At 46.2% G+C, this 17,385-nt stretch overlaps 1 protein-coding gene across 1 annotated transcript in view; it reads left to right on the top strand.

Annotated features, from left to right (window-relative positions):
* The first annotated feature begins 233 nt into the window (after positions 1-233).
* FYN (FYN proto-oncogene, Src family tyrosine kinase) overlaps positions 234-17,385 on the top strand; it is a 71,152-nt gene continuing 54,000 nt past the window's right edge. The window contains exon 1 of the mRNA XM_026040691.1: positions 234-304. The gene's annotated coding sequence lies outside the window, so the exon portion shown is untranslated. The remainder of the gene's footprint in view (positions 305-17,385) is intronic.

Raw genomic sequence — 17,385 nt, 5'->3', positions numbered from 1 at the left:
GCGCCGGCAGAGATGGGTCGGAGCGGCTGAAGGAATCCCGGGATTATTCAGGCTTTTTGCATCATGTTGGGGGATTTTAATAATTAGCGCAAAGGATCGGATCCAATTTCCTCATTCCCTAAAACAGTAAAAATAGCAGAACTTGGGTGTTGTGTGTTAGCAGAGTGAGAAGCGTTTTCTAATTTGTCATGTTCTAGACACTAAATATTTCTTTTTCTCCTTTTTTACAGGGCCTGTTCTCGAGCTGTTTCTGAGGAAATGTGGTGAATGTAAACTTATTCTGTTTGGAGGAGGGAAAATTCTGGTAAGTGGTGCTGTCTAGATTAATTTTGTTTCGCACTGACAATTTCAGAGAGAGATTGCTTTAGCTTTTTCAGTTGGAATTTTATTTAGCTAATAGGGAATACTCTTCACAGGGACATAGCTGATTGTATATATATTATTCTTCCTTCACTGTGGAGGCTCACAGGATGAGAAGCATTGACAGAAAACAGCATGCTGGGCCTCAAGGCTAGGAATGTAGTTTCATTTACTCCAGTGACATCTGCTTATTGTGTCTGTAGCTGCTATATTGTACTGAAAAGCAGCTGAGCCAAAAAAAAAAAAAACTGTAGTGGAAGAATTGCAGAGGTGCAAGATAGAAACAAAACAAAAAGCATGCTAGTGATAGAGGGAAAAATAAAAGGAGGAAAATATATGTGGAGAAAGCGCATGCAGCCCAGAGTGGGACTGTTCAGTCCCTCAAATCTTCCATCCAGCCYTCAACTGTGTCTGGGGCACTTGCCTGCAGCCAGCAGCCGGGGCTTGCTCTGCGTGCAGCCCTTCCAGAGGCAGCAGCCTCCTGCCAGCCCCGTCCTGGGAGGAACCTGTGGGATCCTGGCAGGGCTAGGCTGACGTATCCGGCTGCCGAGTTGTGYCGCCCTGAGCGGAGGAGAGCGGGGAGGAATGACAGATAATTACGGGAATTTCTCAGCTCAAAGGAAGGTCTCCTTAGAAAACTCCTCCTAGTTTTCTCGCTATTTTTCCCCCAAGGCCTTCCAGTTTTAGCCCAGCGTGAGGCCTTGCAAAAAAGCAGCAGATTTAGGAGAAGCAGTTTGTTGAATTCCTCTTATTTCTAGGAAGCTCTTAATACTTACAGAACTGCTTCCACCAATCTGTCACCATCACCCTTGGGGGAAAAAATAACTGCCAGCAGAAGCCTGTGCCCTTTCTTTCCCTTGCAATACCTAAGCAGAATATTATGCTGTAGATAGATAGATAGATAGATAGATAGAGGGATATTTTTTTGGTGCTGGAATGTGTAGATTGCAGATGAAACCAGCCTATTTTTCATATGCAGAATTCATCAGGGTAGGATAGGGGAGGGGAAGAAATCTGAAAATCAAAGGCTGGTTCTGTGAGAAGACTTGTTCTTTTCTGCCATTAAAAAAAAAAAAAAAAAAAAAAAGCTGTTGCTTCATATGGCAAGATCTGCATTTGCTAGCATTTAAAAGCAGCTTGTTTGGCCTTTACAAAATACACAGTCGTAAAGATAAGCAAGGATAAATGAGATCAGAATTTTAGAGAGGAGTTGGCCAAGTGCATGAAAAAGCCTGTACAGCCATCCCTAGGTAAACCCTACTGCAGGTTATTTTGGGCAATTTTCTCACTGCACTTCRGCTTTTCAGTCGTCTGTGTGTGCTGGAAGTTTTTACCTATATCTCATATTCTGGAACCCATAGCTAGATTTTAACTGTAGGCCCAAAGATGAATCCCAGGACAGCSACACAGACTCCTTTGTCAGTGAGACTTTGTGCTGACTTCTATTACAGCTAGAGAGGATTGGGGTCCAAAGCTAGTTTTCTTTTTGGTGATAGCAACTACACTGTGATGATAAAAGTCCCCCCCATGTCCTTACAGATTGGCTGATCTCAGTGTGTCATGCGGCAAAGCTCTGGTGCCAGCAGGTCAAAGAGCAGAGTTGGAATTCAGTAACCTCATGGCACCAGGGAAAGAAGGTTTTTCAGCAGACCAGTCAGATTGTTCTGATTAAGTTTCTTTTCAAAGATACATCAGCTGAGACCATTCTGTTTTTCCATAGTTAGTAAAATAGCGTATTTCAAGAGCAGCAAGAGGAACAAAACAGAAGAAATGCTTTCCTTGGAATTGYAGAATAATTTTAGTTGGAAGTGATTATTACATGTCATTTTATTCACACCCTCTTTCAAAACAGGTCCAATCAGATATGGCTGCTCAGGGCCTTCCTTTTCAAATTCTGACTGGATGCCAAGGATGGAAATCCCACACCCTCCCTGGGCACCCATTCTCATGCTTGGCCATGCTCAGAGCTGTCACTGCCGTTTTGTCCTAGCAGAGCAGGCTGCTATGGAACCTGCAAAAGGCAGGTTACAATCTTGGGGTGTTGGTGAGCAGGTCTAAAAGCCACCGAGCGGTTGTCAAGTGCAGCTGCAGCTTCCTCAGAGCCACACGATGTGTTTCATCATGCTCAGAACAACTAGACAGGGTCTGGTGTTTGCTGATATTTGTGGGCTTCGCCTCTACCTGTGAGGGGGGTGTCTTGAAGAAGACCTTGAAATCAGGGAGGCTGCTGCTTGTGGATGAGAGGAAGCAGGGTGTCACACAGATCTGGTAAACTTAATGGGGAAAAAACCCACGTTCTCGTTCACAGAGCATTTGCTTTGGGAAGTGTATCTCAAACTTTAGTTTATGTTCAGAGTTGAGGAGCATGGCTACCAAGCGGTTGAATCTCAAAGCATTAGCTGGTAAGCTCTACGTGTTCGTACTCCTGAAAACTACGTATTTTGCTGACCTGCTCAGAGATACAAGAGAATAAAGAGAGACAGTTCCTACCCTTAATTTCCAGGCATACTGGAATTACTTCAAGAGAGTCTGGAGCTGGGTTTGTTCCAGACTGTGCTTTGGAATTTCACCCCAGAATTTGGCATTGTTTTCCCAGAGCCATGTACTTCGGCATTTTTTTCCCTTCATTGCACAGCTGTGCCTCCCTGTCATCCTTCTTCAAGCTGTCTGCAAAGCCTTATTTTTAAGGCAGAGAGTCAGGACCTTGAGGGTCTCAGCCTGAAGATCTCTGTAACATCTTCCTCCTTGCTGTGGGCTTGCTTGCCTATGGCACTCCGGATTCAGCCCACGGAGTTCAAAAATAATTGCAAAAATAGAAGGAAGGAAATAAGTTTTGCCCAATCGCTTGCCCTAACCTACTGAACCTAAGAAGGACTGGCCATCAAGAGAATGTTTTGGATTTATATTGACACAGCAGCTGAGCTCAGAGGCTCAGGGTTATTCACTTGTATGAAAGTCCTGGAAGAGGCCATGCACCCTCCAGATCAAAAAATCATTATGGATCTGGGAGCTGATTAGAGAAGTACATTTAAATGCTTGGAGGTCTTAGCTGAATGTAAAAGTTACTCGGCTGAGCTGATTGTGTCCTTGTGAACAGTGGCAGTAGAGGCCTCTTTTGATGRCATTTCTGCCCAGCAGCCTCCTGCCTGTTGCAGTCCAGGTTTGCCTGGCACGTAGGGGCTTGAGTTGGGCCGTGCCGAGCATGGAGCTCTGCAGGCACCTATGGAACGGCCACCTCTTCCCATAAAAACAGCCTTCTACTCCAAGGAGTCCCAGGAAACACAGCCAAGGAAGGGAAGAAAACCTTGGAATGATCTGGTTTTTGCTCTCCTGTCCTGTCCCTTCCAGTAGACTGTTCTTCGCCAGCCCGAATTCCCCTTGGCCATGGCCTTTCCTAGGGGACCGCCATGTTTCCGAGCATGACCTGAGCTTCACACCCATTCACCCAGCTCTTCTAGATCCCATGGCTTTAGCCGTCTGAAAGGTCAGAGAAGGATAAAGCATCAAAGTGAATAGAGGGGCTGCTACATCATCTCTTGTGCTGCTACATATTTTTGCACCATTTTCCTATGTATTTACACTACCAATAAATTTGAGAATCTGAGCTAAGACGGGGGCCATTTTAAAAGAATAATAATCTAGCAGTTAGTGTCTTTTTAATTTTTTTTTAAATATATGCAAACAAATTTTCACTGAGCTTGTTTGCTTGGYGTTAAAAAAAGACGGTGCTGTCCTGGACATTTCCAGGTCTTGGATGTGTGTAATATATTTATTTAGATACTTGCCATCTACTGAAAGTGCTACTGAATTTCCCCTGATGATTCTTTGCAYTTGTCAGGTTTCTGACACCAAGTGCTACAGAGCAACTGTGGATTTCCTGCAAAGAGTYTGGAATATTGGCTGTTTCAAGCTCTTAACACAAATGTTCTGGAGGGTTATTTCTGCAGTATTACCCATATTYTGATGTGTCCACAAGAGGCTTTGCTGCAATCATTAGCTACTAGCTCTCAGTAGTTATGATGGATACATTTTGGTTGTATTTCTAGGAGCTTTTAGTCTTCTRGAGTCATTACTTGGGGCACTGGGGCACCTCAGAATGTGCTTCTATGGCCCAATTTCAGTATCTTCTTCCTGTGGGCTGGAGATTATCACGCATCTTTAGGAAGGAAGTGGTTGGAATTTCTTGGGCATTTTAAAATGTCCTGGACTTCACTGAGATTTGCTGAGCTGTGCTTGCAATTCCTTCAGGTTTAGACYGTTTCTTTTCTTACAGTCTGCTGCGCACGAGAGGTCTGATTATGGGTGTCACTGGGTGGTGAATGTTAGTGTGGTTTCTAAGCACTCATAAGGTCAGTATGATTTCTAAGGAATGCAGCTTGTCCCTGCCCGGAATTGTGCATCTCTGATCCTTGAAGGATTAGATTTAGCCTGCAGTTTTAACACCCTTGAAGCGCTGTTAGGCTTGTGTTCCCTTTGTCAAACCAGGTACCCTGCATGTGAAGGCTGCATTCCCARCTCCCACAGAAGAGGAGCTTTGTGTCTCAGCCTGTATGTTTTCCCAGGAGCTTTCCTATGCCTTGCTGGTGATCCATTGAATTTACCTTTTGTTTTGGCTGAAGTCAAGATGGTCCAAACACTGAAATGGCCCCAATGAAAATGCTGTCATGCCTCTCGGCTTCCTTAGCTGGCTCAGGGGCAGGGATCTGTGCAGGGGATCATGAGGCTACAGCCACTGGAAGCAGCGTGATAGCTTTTTGCAAGTGATAATTTGCTTGGTCTTTTAATCTAGATAACGAGCCCTCCAAATGGTAGGTTGGAAGAAGAGTATTACATTTGCAAATTCCAGTGTTCACTTTAGGAAGTGCCACCTTTGCTTTTCCCTGTACGTGCGCCAGCCGACCTGCCCTTTGTTTCACATCCAGCCTTGGTCACTCCACATTGAAGCGTAAGAGCAGCTCGCCCCAGGTAGGCCCAGCCTGTTTGCTCCTGGCCTTTCTGTGGTGTTGCAGGGGAAATCTCCCGGGAACTTAATTGCCAGCAAGTGACATCTCCTTCAGTGAGGCCATGCAAATTGAGGTGCCTTTTTTTTGACAGATGAGTAACTCAGTCCTGTCGGGGAGGAGTTTTCTGCAGAGATGCAAAATACAAATATAAACAAATAATACCGAGATTCTGCCTTATAGCCTTACAAGTTGCTGGTCCAAATCACAAGACCTCTCAAAGTGTTTGAAGGGTCACCAGAACTTGTTACCATGGCGAATCACTCCAATTTCCCATGCCTTGTTTCAGAATTGGCTTGAGAAATTTTGGCTGAAGTTACACCTAAACAGCAACAAAGAAAGGGGCAAAAGCTTGCRGCAAGCATCCAGCATGGGGAATATTGCCAAACTTGAGCTGTTGGTGCCAAGTTTATAACCAGTTATCACCAGGGTCTTCGTAGGTAGTGCTGGCGGTCCCCAGGTAAGTGAAGACCCTGGAGAAGCCTTCAGAGGAAAGTAGCACCCTTCAGCTGGGGCCCGATTTGCATGATGTGCTGTGTGTAACACATGGATCACAGCCAAGGTGAAAAGCAGCAAAGAACATCTGCCCTGGCTCTGCTTCTGCCTATCGGATAAGGCAGTTTCTGTGGAAAAGACTTCCTAAATTGCATACATGTTGTAGCAATAAACACACATTCAGGTGTTTTAGGTTGTGGACGGGTGTAAATTTCCCTTTCCATCMTGTGCACTATATTTTGTATAGTACAACCAAGGCACAAATTTAATCTTAGAGAAATCTGTTTATGAAATACAGGTGCGGAGGGTTAATGTAATTCTCTCCACATTGATTCTGCCTCATCAATACTTTATGGATTTAATTGATTTAACAACTAAAATCTCTCGGGATTTTAGTGCCCAAAATGGCAGAGGTTGCACAAACTAAACACAAGGCCAAATGAACCCATTCGTATGGGTTGTATGTAATGTAGAATGTGGTGGTATTGAGAGGATTGACTTAATTATGGATTTGTTGAGGAGACTTCTCTGTGCARCTTTATTTGGGGAGCTAAATACTTTGCACACAGGCAAGTTAGCTCCTCAATAACGGTTTGGCAGGGAGCTCTGGACACGAGCATGGGTTTCCACCTCAGAGCATACACACACTGCTTTAGTGCTTCATCTCTCATTATGTCTCCCTCTTGGTGAAAYGCTCCTCTGGCATGAGCATAATGAAGCTGCTTTCAGAAAGGAGCAGGAGGAAGAGGCAAGATCTCATTGCAGATTACTAAGGCTGAGTATTTTTGGACATGAAGTTATTTATATTAACCAGTTTGCTGAGCTCAAAGATAAAAGAAAGCCTGGGAAGCAATCCAGAAAAATCAAGAGCAGAAACTAAAAAAGACAGTGTGAAGATTATGCATCTGTGAGCGTTTTCAGAGTGCCTGCAGCACGGGGTCGGAATAGCCCTCTAAACGTGAAGATAAAGAGGGGCAGATCTCRAGGAGCGGCACTCGGAGCTGGCGGAGGTTCCTGCTCCGTGTCGCTCTCCGTCAGCCGCCGGGGCGGAAGGGCCCGTCGGGAGCGCCCCACGGCAGCCTCGCTCCCACCAGCAAACAGCCTGCGTGAGCTCCAGGGCATCTTGCTCCAGGACACTCTCCTCTCTCCAAGACGTTACCAGGGAAATCGTTGATGAGGCTTTTGAGCAAACCTCCCGTGAGCCTGAAGGGAGGTGCGGGGTCGGCCTTCGTACCAGCGTTGGGGTTCTGCCGTGCGTAGCGTGGCGAAAGCCTCAGAGCTGGCAGAGGTTTGTGCAGCCTTTTCATAAATGGGGCTTTCTCCTCGTGACCTTTATACCTGTGCTCTGCCCATCTCTAAGAGTACAGCTAATATCCGAAGTCTCGTTGCTTCTATTGCTTTTAAGGGAAGGAAAATGCGAGATTCAACTGTGTAAATGTCATTCGTGCCCAGCCCATCTAATATTATAAGTCTGGTCTGCAAATTTCCCTTCAGCAAAAGCTTCAAAAGCCTTGAAGATTATGCACAACTTTCCTCAAACCATGCAACAGCAGCAGTGAGAAATATAAAGCCCAATACTTCAGTCAGCTGCAGCTTTCAATACTGTTTGGAGTGTTGGGAGTGCTACCTTTTCAATCCTATAGAAAGTTTTCAGGCCACATTGTTATACTAACTTATTTTTTTTATCAAACTGTGTTTTAACTACTTGATTTTACCTATGTAAAAATAGTAATAACTGAAGTCAGTGGCTAGAGGGATGAAAATATAAATGACATGAGACTAGTCAGATTTTTTATTAAGTTGCTAGTTAAAAACATGCATGAATCTTGGATGTGATCTGAGATGACAGCAGTTGGGTCCCTGGCTAACAAACCAGCTGACCCATGTGGTCGAGTTGCTAGTTGGAAAGAAGATTCCACGTGGAAAGAAAGTTGCATCACAAACCTTGGGAGCATCATTCAGGTTGTATCTTGTCTGATTTTGCTGCTACAGAAGTTGAAAGTTTGACTTTTTTTAAGGGGAGAACTTAAGCCAAATTATAGTACAATGTGCTCTAACCTAGTGGTTGCACCAACAAGCGTGGCTCGCKTCTGGTTAGCTGCATTTGGTCCGAGTTGTCAGTATTGGCAACCCCTTAGTTTGCCACATTTGGCACTTGCTGGCTGCGCCTGGCTGCTACATTTGTTCCTCTCGGCTAGTTCTGCGACGTTATAGCTTAAGTGTCTCCCTGAATGCTCTTCACTATCAAACATAATCCATTTTCTCCCTCGTTTATTCACGTTTGTACCATTTGATGAGAAATACTCAGACAACTGTGCATCTTTGTGTCTCAGACTAAGAGGCTAAGAAAAGATYGAATAGTTGAAATTCTGCTCTGTCAATAAAGCAGGTTATCCCCTACCGTATATGTAGACAACTAAGAGACCTAGAGCTGATGGATCCTGTAGGCTTCTCCTTGTCCTCTGCCACGGTGCTTRTGCCTGGTAAGTCAAAACAGAGAACAAGCAATATGTTTGAGTGAAACAGCAGACTTTTTGCCTGGGGGGACTATGCAGCACCCACAGTTCTGTTTTTAAGAAATCCTCTGTGATCATTTTGGAATCTGCCAAATACCTTTGTMGGAGGCAAATAATCGCATTTGCTTTTTAAAAAGTTTTGCACTTGAATTTTGCCCTCTAACTGGTTGTAATTATATAGGGAGGCTTAGTTAGAGGCTGCCCAGCAGCTCTCCTCCATGTTGTTCAATGCTGTTGGGGGATCAGCATATCCAGCTGTGAATGACAATGGGTATTGTTGTCTGCTTTTTGGGATTGGATTGTTCATAAGCCAAATGTCAAGATGAAAGCTTGAGCTGAATCCAGGAGCTGCTTGCAGCAGCGTCCTGCCTGCCCTGAGGAAGTGCACCCGAGATGCAAGCTCCGCTCACAGAATCACAGAGTGGTTGAGGTTGGAAGGGACCTTTAGGGACCATCCAGTCCAACCCCTGCTCCAGCAGGGACACCCAGAGCACGGGGCACAGGGYGGCATCCAGGCGGGTTGGGAAGATCTCCAGAGAAGGAGACTCCACAGCCTCCCTGGGCAGCCTGTGCCAGGGCTCTGGCACCCTCACAGGGAAGAAGTTCCTCCTCMCATGGAGATGGAACTGCCTGGGTTGTGACTTACACCCATTGGCCCTTGTCCTGTCCTTGGCCACCACCRAGAAGAGCTTAGCCCCTTCCTCCCTGCATTCCCCCTCAAGTACTTATACATATTAATCAGATGCCCTCTCAGCCTACTCTTTTCCAGAGAAAACAGGCCCAACTCACTGAGTCTTTCCACRTACCAGAGATGCTCCAGTCCCTTAATCATYTAGGTTGCCCTGGCCTGACGCAGAGTTGCTGCGCGTTGATGCCCAGGGACTCGCTCCTGTCTGAGCGGGCCACGCGCTTCCCACGCGGGGGCCCTCCTGCCGCTCTCCTGCAGAGACCCGGCTGCTGCTGCGCGGGGCACGTGGGGCTCATGCTCAGGAAAAGATTGCAGAGCCCTCCGTGTAACATCCCTTACAGCAGGGCCCAACAGGACTCAGTGTTGCCTAAGACCTAGAAAACACCCACCCTGAACACGTTTCAAACGAAGGGTGTTGGACAGAGCTCTGAAGAGAGGCAGCAGAGCTGGAGGCAGAGATCAAAGCCCGCGCGCTGCCGCTGCCCCTGCTGCCGCTGCCGCCGCCGCCGCGCGGCTGGGAGAGCTCGGGGAGCTTCACATCAACACTGCCCCTGCTGCCTCCCGCTTCCCTTCGGCTTCAGCTGCCAAACTTGCAACTGCTTTTACACATGCGCTTAGATGTGTGATTTGGGTGAGGATAGGTGAGAATTAAGCTTTAAGTTCTGGGGAGACAGGGAGCTGTTAACCCTTTTAGAGCACCCTTAAGTTTCCAAACCCCAAAAGAACAATGTGTTTTCCCTTAGAGGTGTAGCTTTCATCACTACCCTTGAAAGTCATGTGTATTGCAGGGGACTTCCCAACATAAAGCGATTGCCATTACCATATTAAATATTTACCCAGCTGAGTGTATAGTTAAATAATTGTATCTGTGCCTTTTAACTTTATTTCTTCCCTAGAAAACTCTTCATARAATATGGTGAGAGGCCAGCCCTGTAGCAGGCCACCATCCTGCTGCAGCAGGAGCTTTGGAAGTGGTTGTTCTGTAGAGAATTTTTGTGCCAGATTATGGCTGCTATTTCACTTCCGCTGTAACCACCAATTCTCATGATTCCCTCCCGTCCCCAAATATGTGCCTTCTTTTAGAGACTGCCCATGAACATAGTCAATGTCTTGATGGGTTTTTTTTCTTTTCTCTCTCATACACCTGGATAAATTCTGGGGTGTTATGTAGTAGCTTTAGGCTCTGCTGGGTTGGAGAAGCTTCTGCTTGTCACCCAGACAAGAACTTTTCTCATTTAGGACAAAACCCCTCATTGCTGTTCAGCGGTGGAGGAGGATGCCCTAGGCACAGCCGATGAATTAGTCGTACAGTTTCTTCAGGTTGGAAGGCAGYGTTGGTAGAAATCTGCTCTTTGAGCGACAGATCTCTAATGATGTTGGACAGGAGAGCAGCAAACGCTCTGTAGGTCTGRGCTCGTTGAAGCCCTGGAAATTTCTGAAATAAATCCCTTTGGAACTGCCTTTGTGTGCTCATCTCTTTCCGTTTCTTGTATTTAACCAGCCCGAATCCAGGTCATCTGTGCTAGGCTAATCCATGGCAGTGGAGTGTGAAGGGAGCAACGTTGTTTTTCAGAGCCAGAGCACACGAGCGAGAGAGCAGGCAGAGAGGACGCGGGAATCAGGGCAGTCCCCACCATGTGTGGAAGTAACCGCTGGTGATGGAGCTGCCAGAAATCTGCTCTCGGGGAGTTTGACAAAAAGGGAAGCAGTTAGTGCCTCTCCAAATGTGCTGCTTTGGTCATGGAGCAGGTGCTGCTGTCCAGTTACCGTGTTAATCAGCCCGCCCGTAGCCCCGAATGGTTCAGCAGCCTCCAATTAAAGTTTTGGTAATTTTCAGAGGCAATTTCTGCTGATATTGCATGCAGCTTTGCTGCAAGGATYTGGAAATACCAGAGTCATCACAATCCATTTGTTAAGTTTTATAGCTGTTGCACACCTCTTGTTTAAAGAATAGTTTCAAAAATAGAATTTGCTAATGCAGTCGAGGTTAGTCTTTTGCAAAGGCTTTTAAAGTGTCAGATACGGCTTGCAAGTAGCAGAGACTGATGCTACAGCTTATTTAAATGTGCGTGACATCATTTAAAACCCCACTTACTATGTAGATATATTCAGTATCTCATAGAAGCCTTATGTATGAGAGGAATCTTAATTTTTTTGCCACTCCACTCATCTCACCTGCACTGGGCTTGTTCTCAGTTGGATGAGATAATGGATCTGATCATGATTTGGACTCTCTCCGTAGAGCACCTCTTCCACTTGCTTCTGGGATTTACRGGAACAGCCTTGGGACACTTCCCCAGCCTCTTGGAGCTTCATGCTTCTCCCTTGGTCATTCCAGGGCTAACATAATTTCAGCTCCTCCTTAGCAATTCAGTTAGGTGCAGGCAATTTCCTTGTACATTTGCCTGAGCGGGTCTTCTGGTTAGTGGTAATAACCTTGTTGTGACTCAGCAGGGTTGGCAGGATCATTAAAATGGACTTTGGTTCTGCAAATAGGGACGCAGTTAAATTCCATAAATCTGCTCAGATGCTTGGTTAAGTTTCCATATACATAGAGTCTATTTGGAACATACTTGTCTTCTATTTATGGTTTCCATTCTATCTATTCCACTCCAAACTACACATGCTTTTCTCTGGAAAATCAGAGTTTAATAGAGTGAATGCTAGAGCATTTCTATCTCGGGTCACATCCATGCTCCAGCACTGCATGGATTCTTGCTAATTTGTGCCATCTCTTTTTTTTAGTTACTTATTTTACAACTATTTTAATCTCTGAATGCTCAGGGTTTTATGAAAGAGGAAAGAGAGAACCATTAGCAATTTCATACAAATCCAGAATTACCTGTGAGAGGCTGTTTCCAAATAAACCTGAGATTTGTACAAAGTTGCCAATTACTTTTCCACRTGGGGTCAATATTGATTTAGTGCTGCCTGAAACACCCTGCTCAGCGTAGCGCACARTAACGCGTGCAAAATAAACCTCCTGACCCTCCTCCTGGCATCCTCGGCCTTTCACGGCTCAGTGTGTCTGGTCTCCCTGCAGCTGCAGCCATAAACACAAACGCACCTTTCCAAGCCATTTCCTGAGCTTTTCCTCCTCATTTCGGAGCGCAGCCCAGAGAAAGCGGGGCGTCCCTCCCTGCACACAGATCTTCCCTTGCCTTTCCAACCAGCAGTTTATGTTCAAACATAATAATAAAAAGAAAGATAATTAGCACTGTACATGTAATTAATTGATTTAAAATTAAGCGTTGCTAGTGCTAGGAAAAGGTCATAGTAGGTTTTGTTATGGCTTTGAGAACCCCAGGGCTTTAGTGAAAGCTCTGTCAGGAGGGGCATTGCCTTGGTATGCAGTCTGTGACAAAAGATGCAGATTTTTACAAATGACCCTGTAAAATGTATTACCAGGCTTTTATTTATATCATTTTTGCTGTATCGATTTCAAGAAAGCAGCCTTTCATACAAGGCAACATAAAGAGACAGGGGGGGTCTGCATTAAGCGCAGAGAAAGGAGCTGCCGTGCCAAGTGTGTGAGATCGGAGCCGGCTCTTTCGCTAGCCCTGCCCTCCCGTCATTAGGCGATGCCGCTTCCTCGGCAGGCARATTACTTCATATTTTTCTTCATTAAGGATTTATCAGGCAGCTCCTCCCCTGCAGGCTCGGCTCTCCCGCTCCGTTCCCAGCCCACCCGCGAGCAGGAACCTGGAGCTGCCAGCTGGCACCCTGCGCTCCCGCGAGCTGCTCCGCTCCCCGACGCACCGCGGCTGCCTTGGCTCCCCCAGCTGCCACTCGCTGCCCTACGCTGCACCAGGACCATCCCAGCTCCGGCCCGTTTTCCTGGGCCATCCCTATAATCCTTTCGCTTAATGTTGTGGTACTTCTTTGTACTTTTTATTCCACTAGCCTTGAGAAAGGGGGGAAAGAAAGGAAGAAAGAAAGGGAAATGTGAGGAGACGAGGTGGCCTCACTAATAATGTGGCAGCATTTGTGTTTTTGTTACTGAAAACTGTGCCWTGGGTGTGAGGACACACTCAGGCGTGGTTGGCTTTTTCATTGCAGGTACAATCAGTAGGAAAGAAAGGACTGGGAAGAAAATGAAAGAGCCCTGTCTATGAACAAGTGCGTGTGAAGGGGTTGGGTTTAATTTCAGGGTTTGCTCTCAAGTTCTTGGCACAACAGCCCTTTTGAATTCCTTTTTCAGTTGTCTGTATGAGATAGTGATTTTTATCACATAGCTAAATATCAGCCCCAGTCTTGTTCTCTRTTCTGCTCCCAGAAGTGATTGCACTTTGAGGTCTGGGAAAGGGAGTCCAAGTGAAATCTCATAATTAAAGGGGAAAAAAAATCTCCAATTATTTACTGCTTTCCAGCCCTGCCAAGTACCTTAATCATGATTTGCCTACTAGCTATTCTTGTGTTAGGCCAGTGATGCACAGAGCAGCAGTAAATGTCCACTGCATGGAGGTTGCAACTGAGCACAAGGGTGATAGAACAGGGGAAATAAAGGAAACACCCTTGAGTAATTTGTACATGAATATATAATTCCTGCGTGCTTAATCTACTCTTGGCAAGCAGTGATTGATAACTGGGTCTCTCTTCCCTCTCCCGCACTCTCCAAGCATCTTCAGAAAGGGCATGTGACAGGAATAAGAAAKCTTGCGAGAAATTCACCTCCTTGTTTAGTCCTCAGAGCTCTTGAAACATCTTCAGTCCTGGTATTTTCACAGGCTACACTGGAAACCATGGATGAAAAATGCTGTAAAAGCCTCAGTAGGAAGACACTGACTGTTCCYTGGTTGTATAAAATGCATGGTGACTTGCATTATTTTTAAGGACTTCTGAATTGCTCCCTGCACTGGAAATTCAGGCCCCTCTATGTGCCCCTTTGAAACATCACCTAAAGTTAATCAGCATTAAAGGCATCTGGCTCGAATCTAAGGGCTTCATCACTCCTACAGCTTCAGCCTAGCCAGAACATTACAGGCCATGATCTCAGGCTTTGGGAGAAATGTGAATCTAAATCCAAATTGGATCATCTTTATTCTCGATCTGCAGGGTGGAGCTTCACACTGCTGTTTTAAGGACAGAGCTAAAGGAAAGTGGCTGATACACAAAACAGCTTGGCAAGCCTGTTGTAGACCACAAAACTAAATTCCAACCAGAGCAGCAAGCAGGCTSTGCTCCCACAGGCAGGAGAAGTTGTCCTGTGCTGACTCGGGACAGAAAAGGGAAAGGACCAAGAAGAAACAGCAAGTTACCTATTTCCAGGGCCAGTTTTGCAGACAGAAGGGGGGCAGAATGAGGCCAAGCGCTCAAGCCATCAGTTGCTGCAAGATTGCTGCATCCCAGAGCCGTAGGTGGTGATGGTAACTGGGCTTTGGGTGGGATTGGCAACCTAAAGCTCTTCCAGTTCCCTCTGTAAAACCTGTCAAAGCTGGAGTGTGACTGTCAACAGAACTAAGGGCTTGTTTGCTCCAGGAGGTCGCCGTCAGAAAAGCAGCGTGCAAATTTATAGCACCCAGACTGCTCCTTGCCGAGTCCCTGTGTGGTGTACATTACCACATATGCAGGGCGCATTGAACGTGCAAGGAGTGGTGCTGCATCGATAGCGCACRCTGAATTTGCACCTAGCACTAGCTGTTTGTGGTAAACCTCAGTTTACCAAGCAGCTATTTGCTTTTTCTTGCATTCAATCTCTTGGCTTTACCCCTTAGGTTTGAACAGAAGTTCTAAGGTAGCAGGGATTTGAATGAGGCCATTAGCCTGCAAAATGTGTGTGATGCTTTTGTTACCTTCACGGAGTTACTGCGTTCGGCTGCAGTTTCTGAAAGGTGAGGAGAGAGCAGGTTAGCAAATACAGCAGGCGAAGTGTGACGTGACAGAGCCACAAAATCGCTTAGTTAGAAGGGACCTCTGGGGACCATCTGGTCCTGCACAAAGCAGGTTCAGCAAGAGCAGGTTGCCCAGGACTGTATCCAGTTGGGTTTTGAGGCGCTCCAGGGATGGAGACTCTTCTCTGGGCAGCCTGTGCCAGTGTGTGGCAGCCACAGTGCCACAAAGTGGGTTTCCGTGTGCTCAGATGGATTCTCCCGTGTATCGGTTTGTGTGTATTGCCTCTGTCGCTGTCCCGGGCACCATGGAGAGGTCTTGCTTCATCTTCTTTACTACCTCTCATCAGGTAGTTACACTCCTTGCTGGGATCTCCCCTGAGCTTTCTTTTCTCGAGGCTGCGCAGGGGAGCGTGGCCCTGCGGTGCCGGCTCCCTCAGCCGCGCCGCTCCAGCGCAGCCAGTGCCCCCGTGCGCCCCAGCCGCCCCCTCCTGGCCCTCTGCCTCTCAGGATGGCCAACTCTTGGATTTGGAGAAGGAGATCTTTGAAAATCACTCAGCTCTCCTGCACTTCTCTTCTCTCTAGGGTTGTATCCCAGGAGATTCTTTCGAGCAGGTCTCTGACCAGGCCTAAGTCTGGGTTGTTTTCCTGCTTTTTGCCTTGTTCTGCTGTTCCTGAACTCCTACCATYTTGTGGCAACTACAGCTAAGGCTGCCCCAGCCTTCCCATCTCCGACCAGTTCTTGCTTGCTGGAAAGGGGGAGGTGCAGCAGTGTGTGTGACCCCCCTCCTGGGCTCCTCCATCACCCGTGTTACTCACCCTGCTCGTTTACATTGGCATTTTCAGCCTTTTTTATTTTCTTAATGTTTACTTTATCGACTGCTGTTTTTCTGTGCAGCATATTCCGTTGTTTCCCATGATTCGACTTTGGAGCTCCATCCTGAAATTTGGTCCTGTGGAAAGTAGTTTGAGAAAGAAGGCTGAGGGAGGTYTGTGCCAAGACGAGACACGTAACCCACCTAGAGGGTTGCTTTTCATTTCCTCCTCTTTTCTCACGCTTAAATGTAAAATAAGCATTATGCTGTAGGAACCAGGCAAAGGCTAATTTGCCTCATTTGAATGTGAAAAGGAGCCCACATCCTTCCTGTGCCCTGCGAAGAATGCAAAAAGACTTTACAGAAAAAACAGATGTACTAATATGTATCACTTGGGGGGGAAAGGGGGAGCCAGGGTGGCGCGATTAAACCAGTGCTGAACTTGCAAGAAAACTGAAGCAGTGGCATTCAGAATACAGAGCTGGGAGGCTGGGAAAGTTGGGACTGGGCTCTTTTGCTTACGTTTATGCTTCGGGCAGCTGAAAAGCTGTTCTGAAGAATAGATACAAAAAGGAGTGTGTAGCATCATTTTTCACGCTCAGGAAAACTGACATTGCAAATGCTCTAAGTGCTTCGTGTGAGCTTGCTTGAATGCRAACAAAAAGCAGAAGCTGCAGCAGATCCTTAGAGAAATCGTCTGGATTTCAGGGACAGTATTCCCTAGCCAAAAGAGTTCGTTCCTCACGTCATACACTATATAAACATATTTTTTAAGTATCCGTGATTTTATTTATATTTTGAACTCTTCTACCTATCTAACACTCAAGTGCTTTGGTGCTGCCAGCTCTCCAAAAATACAGGGTACAGTGGGTACAGGTTTCTATGGTTTCAAAGAGCATAGAAGATGGAGAAGAAGTAAATTCTGGCTATAATTTCTACGTCTATGCAAACAGGTTCAAAACTTCGTCTTTTCCTGATCCTTCTGCCATTTCCTTTTGTGAACTTTGACAATGAATGKTTGGGATTGACCGATCTGCTCGCCAGCCTGCTGCTGCTTGGACTCCTGGAATTCCCCACTCTGCATGAGGTGCATTTGGCCCAGACACGGTCCAGAGCCTCTTGCCAACTTCGGACCTYGTAGATAAGAGACAGTCAGACGTGGCCATTTATGGTTTATGTGCATTGACTGTCCCTGTGATAAAGGGGTTAAGTACAAGAGAATCCTTGGAAGTTAGCTTTTAAAAAGCTACCTCAGACTCCCTAAATTAAAAACTAATTTTGCAAAAGCAAAGAAGTAGAATGTAGCAGTCAGCACCGTTTCTGTTTCCAGCGGGGCTAGCTGGGTAACCTGCAGGAGCTACATGAAGCAAAGCCTCGGGCGGGCTCGATGCTGCCCACGTCGGCGCAGYGTGACTCACAGTTTCTCACTATCCAGAATGCTGAAGTTCTTGGTCATAGCAAAACTTTGCAGAATTGATGCTTTCTGTTTCTGAAATTGCTACTGCCTGCATATCCAGGCAGTGTTCTTCATTCACAGGAATTAAAAAGACAAGGTTTTGACACCAAAAATTCCTATATATGGATTTGAAAGGCTCAGTAGCCTTGAAAAGAAGAATTTTAAGCCCACTTACCTGCATCACTTACACAAATGCGAATGCAGTACAATAGCTGGAGATGGTTGCA

The sequence above is a fragment of the Nothoprocta perdicaria genome, unplaced genomic scaffold, assembly GCF_003342845.1.
Source record: "Nothoprocta perdicaria isolate Ctin4 unplaced genomic scaffold, notPer1 scaffold_261, whole genome shotgun sequence".
Taxonomy (NCBI): domain Eukaryota; kingdom Metazoa; phylum Chordata; class Aves; order Tinamiformes; family Tinamidae; genus Nothoprocta; species Nothoprocta perdicaria.
Note: the sequence above shows the minus strand (reverse complement) of the source record. Positions and strands in the feature narration are given on the sequence as shown.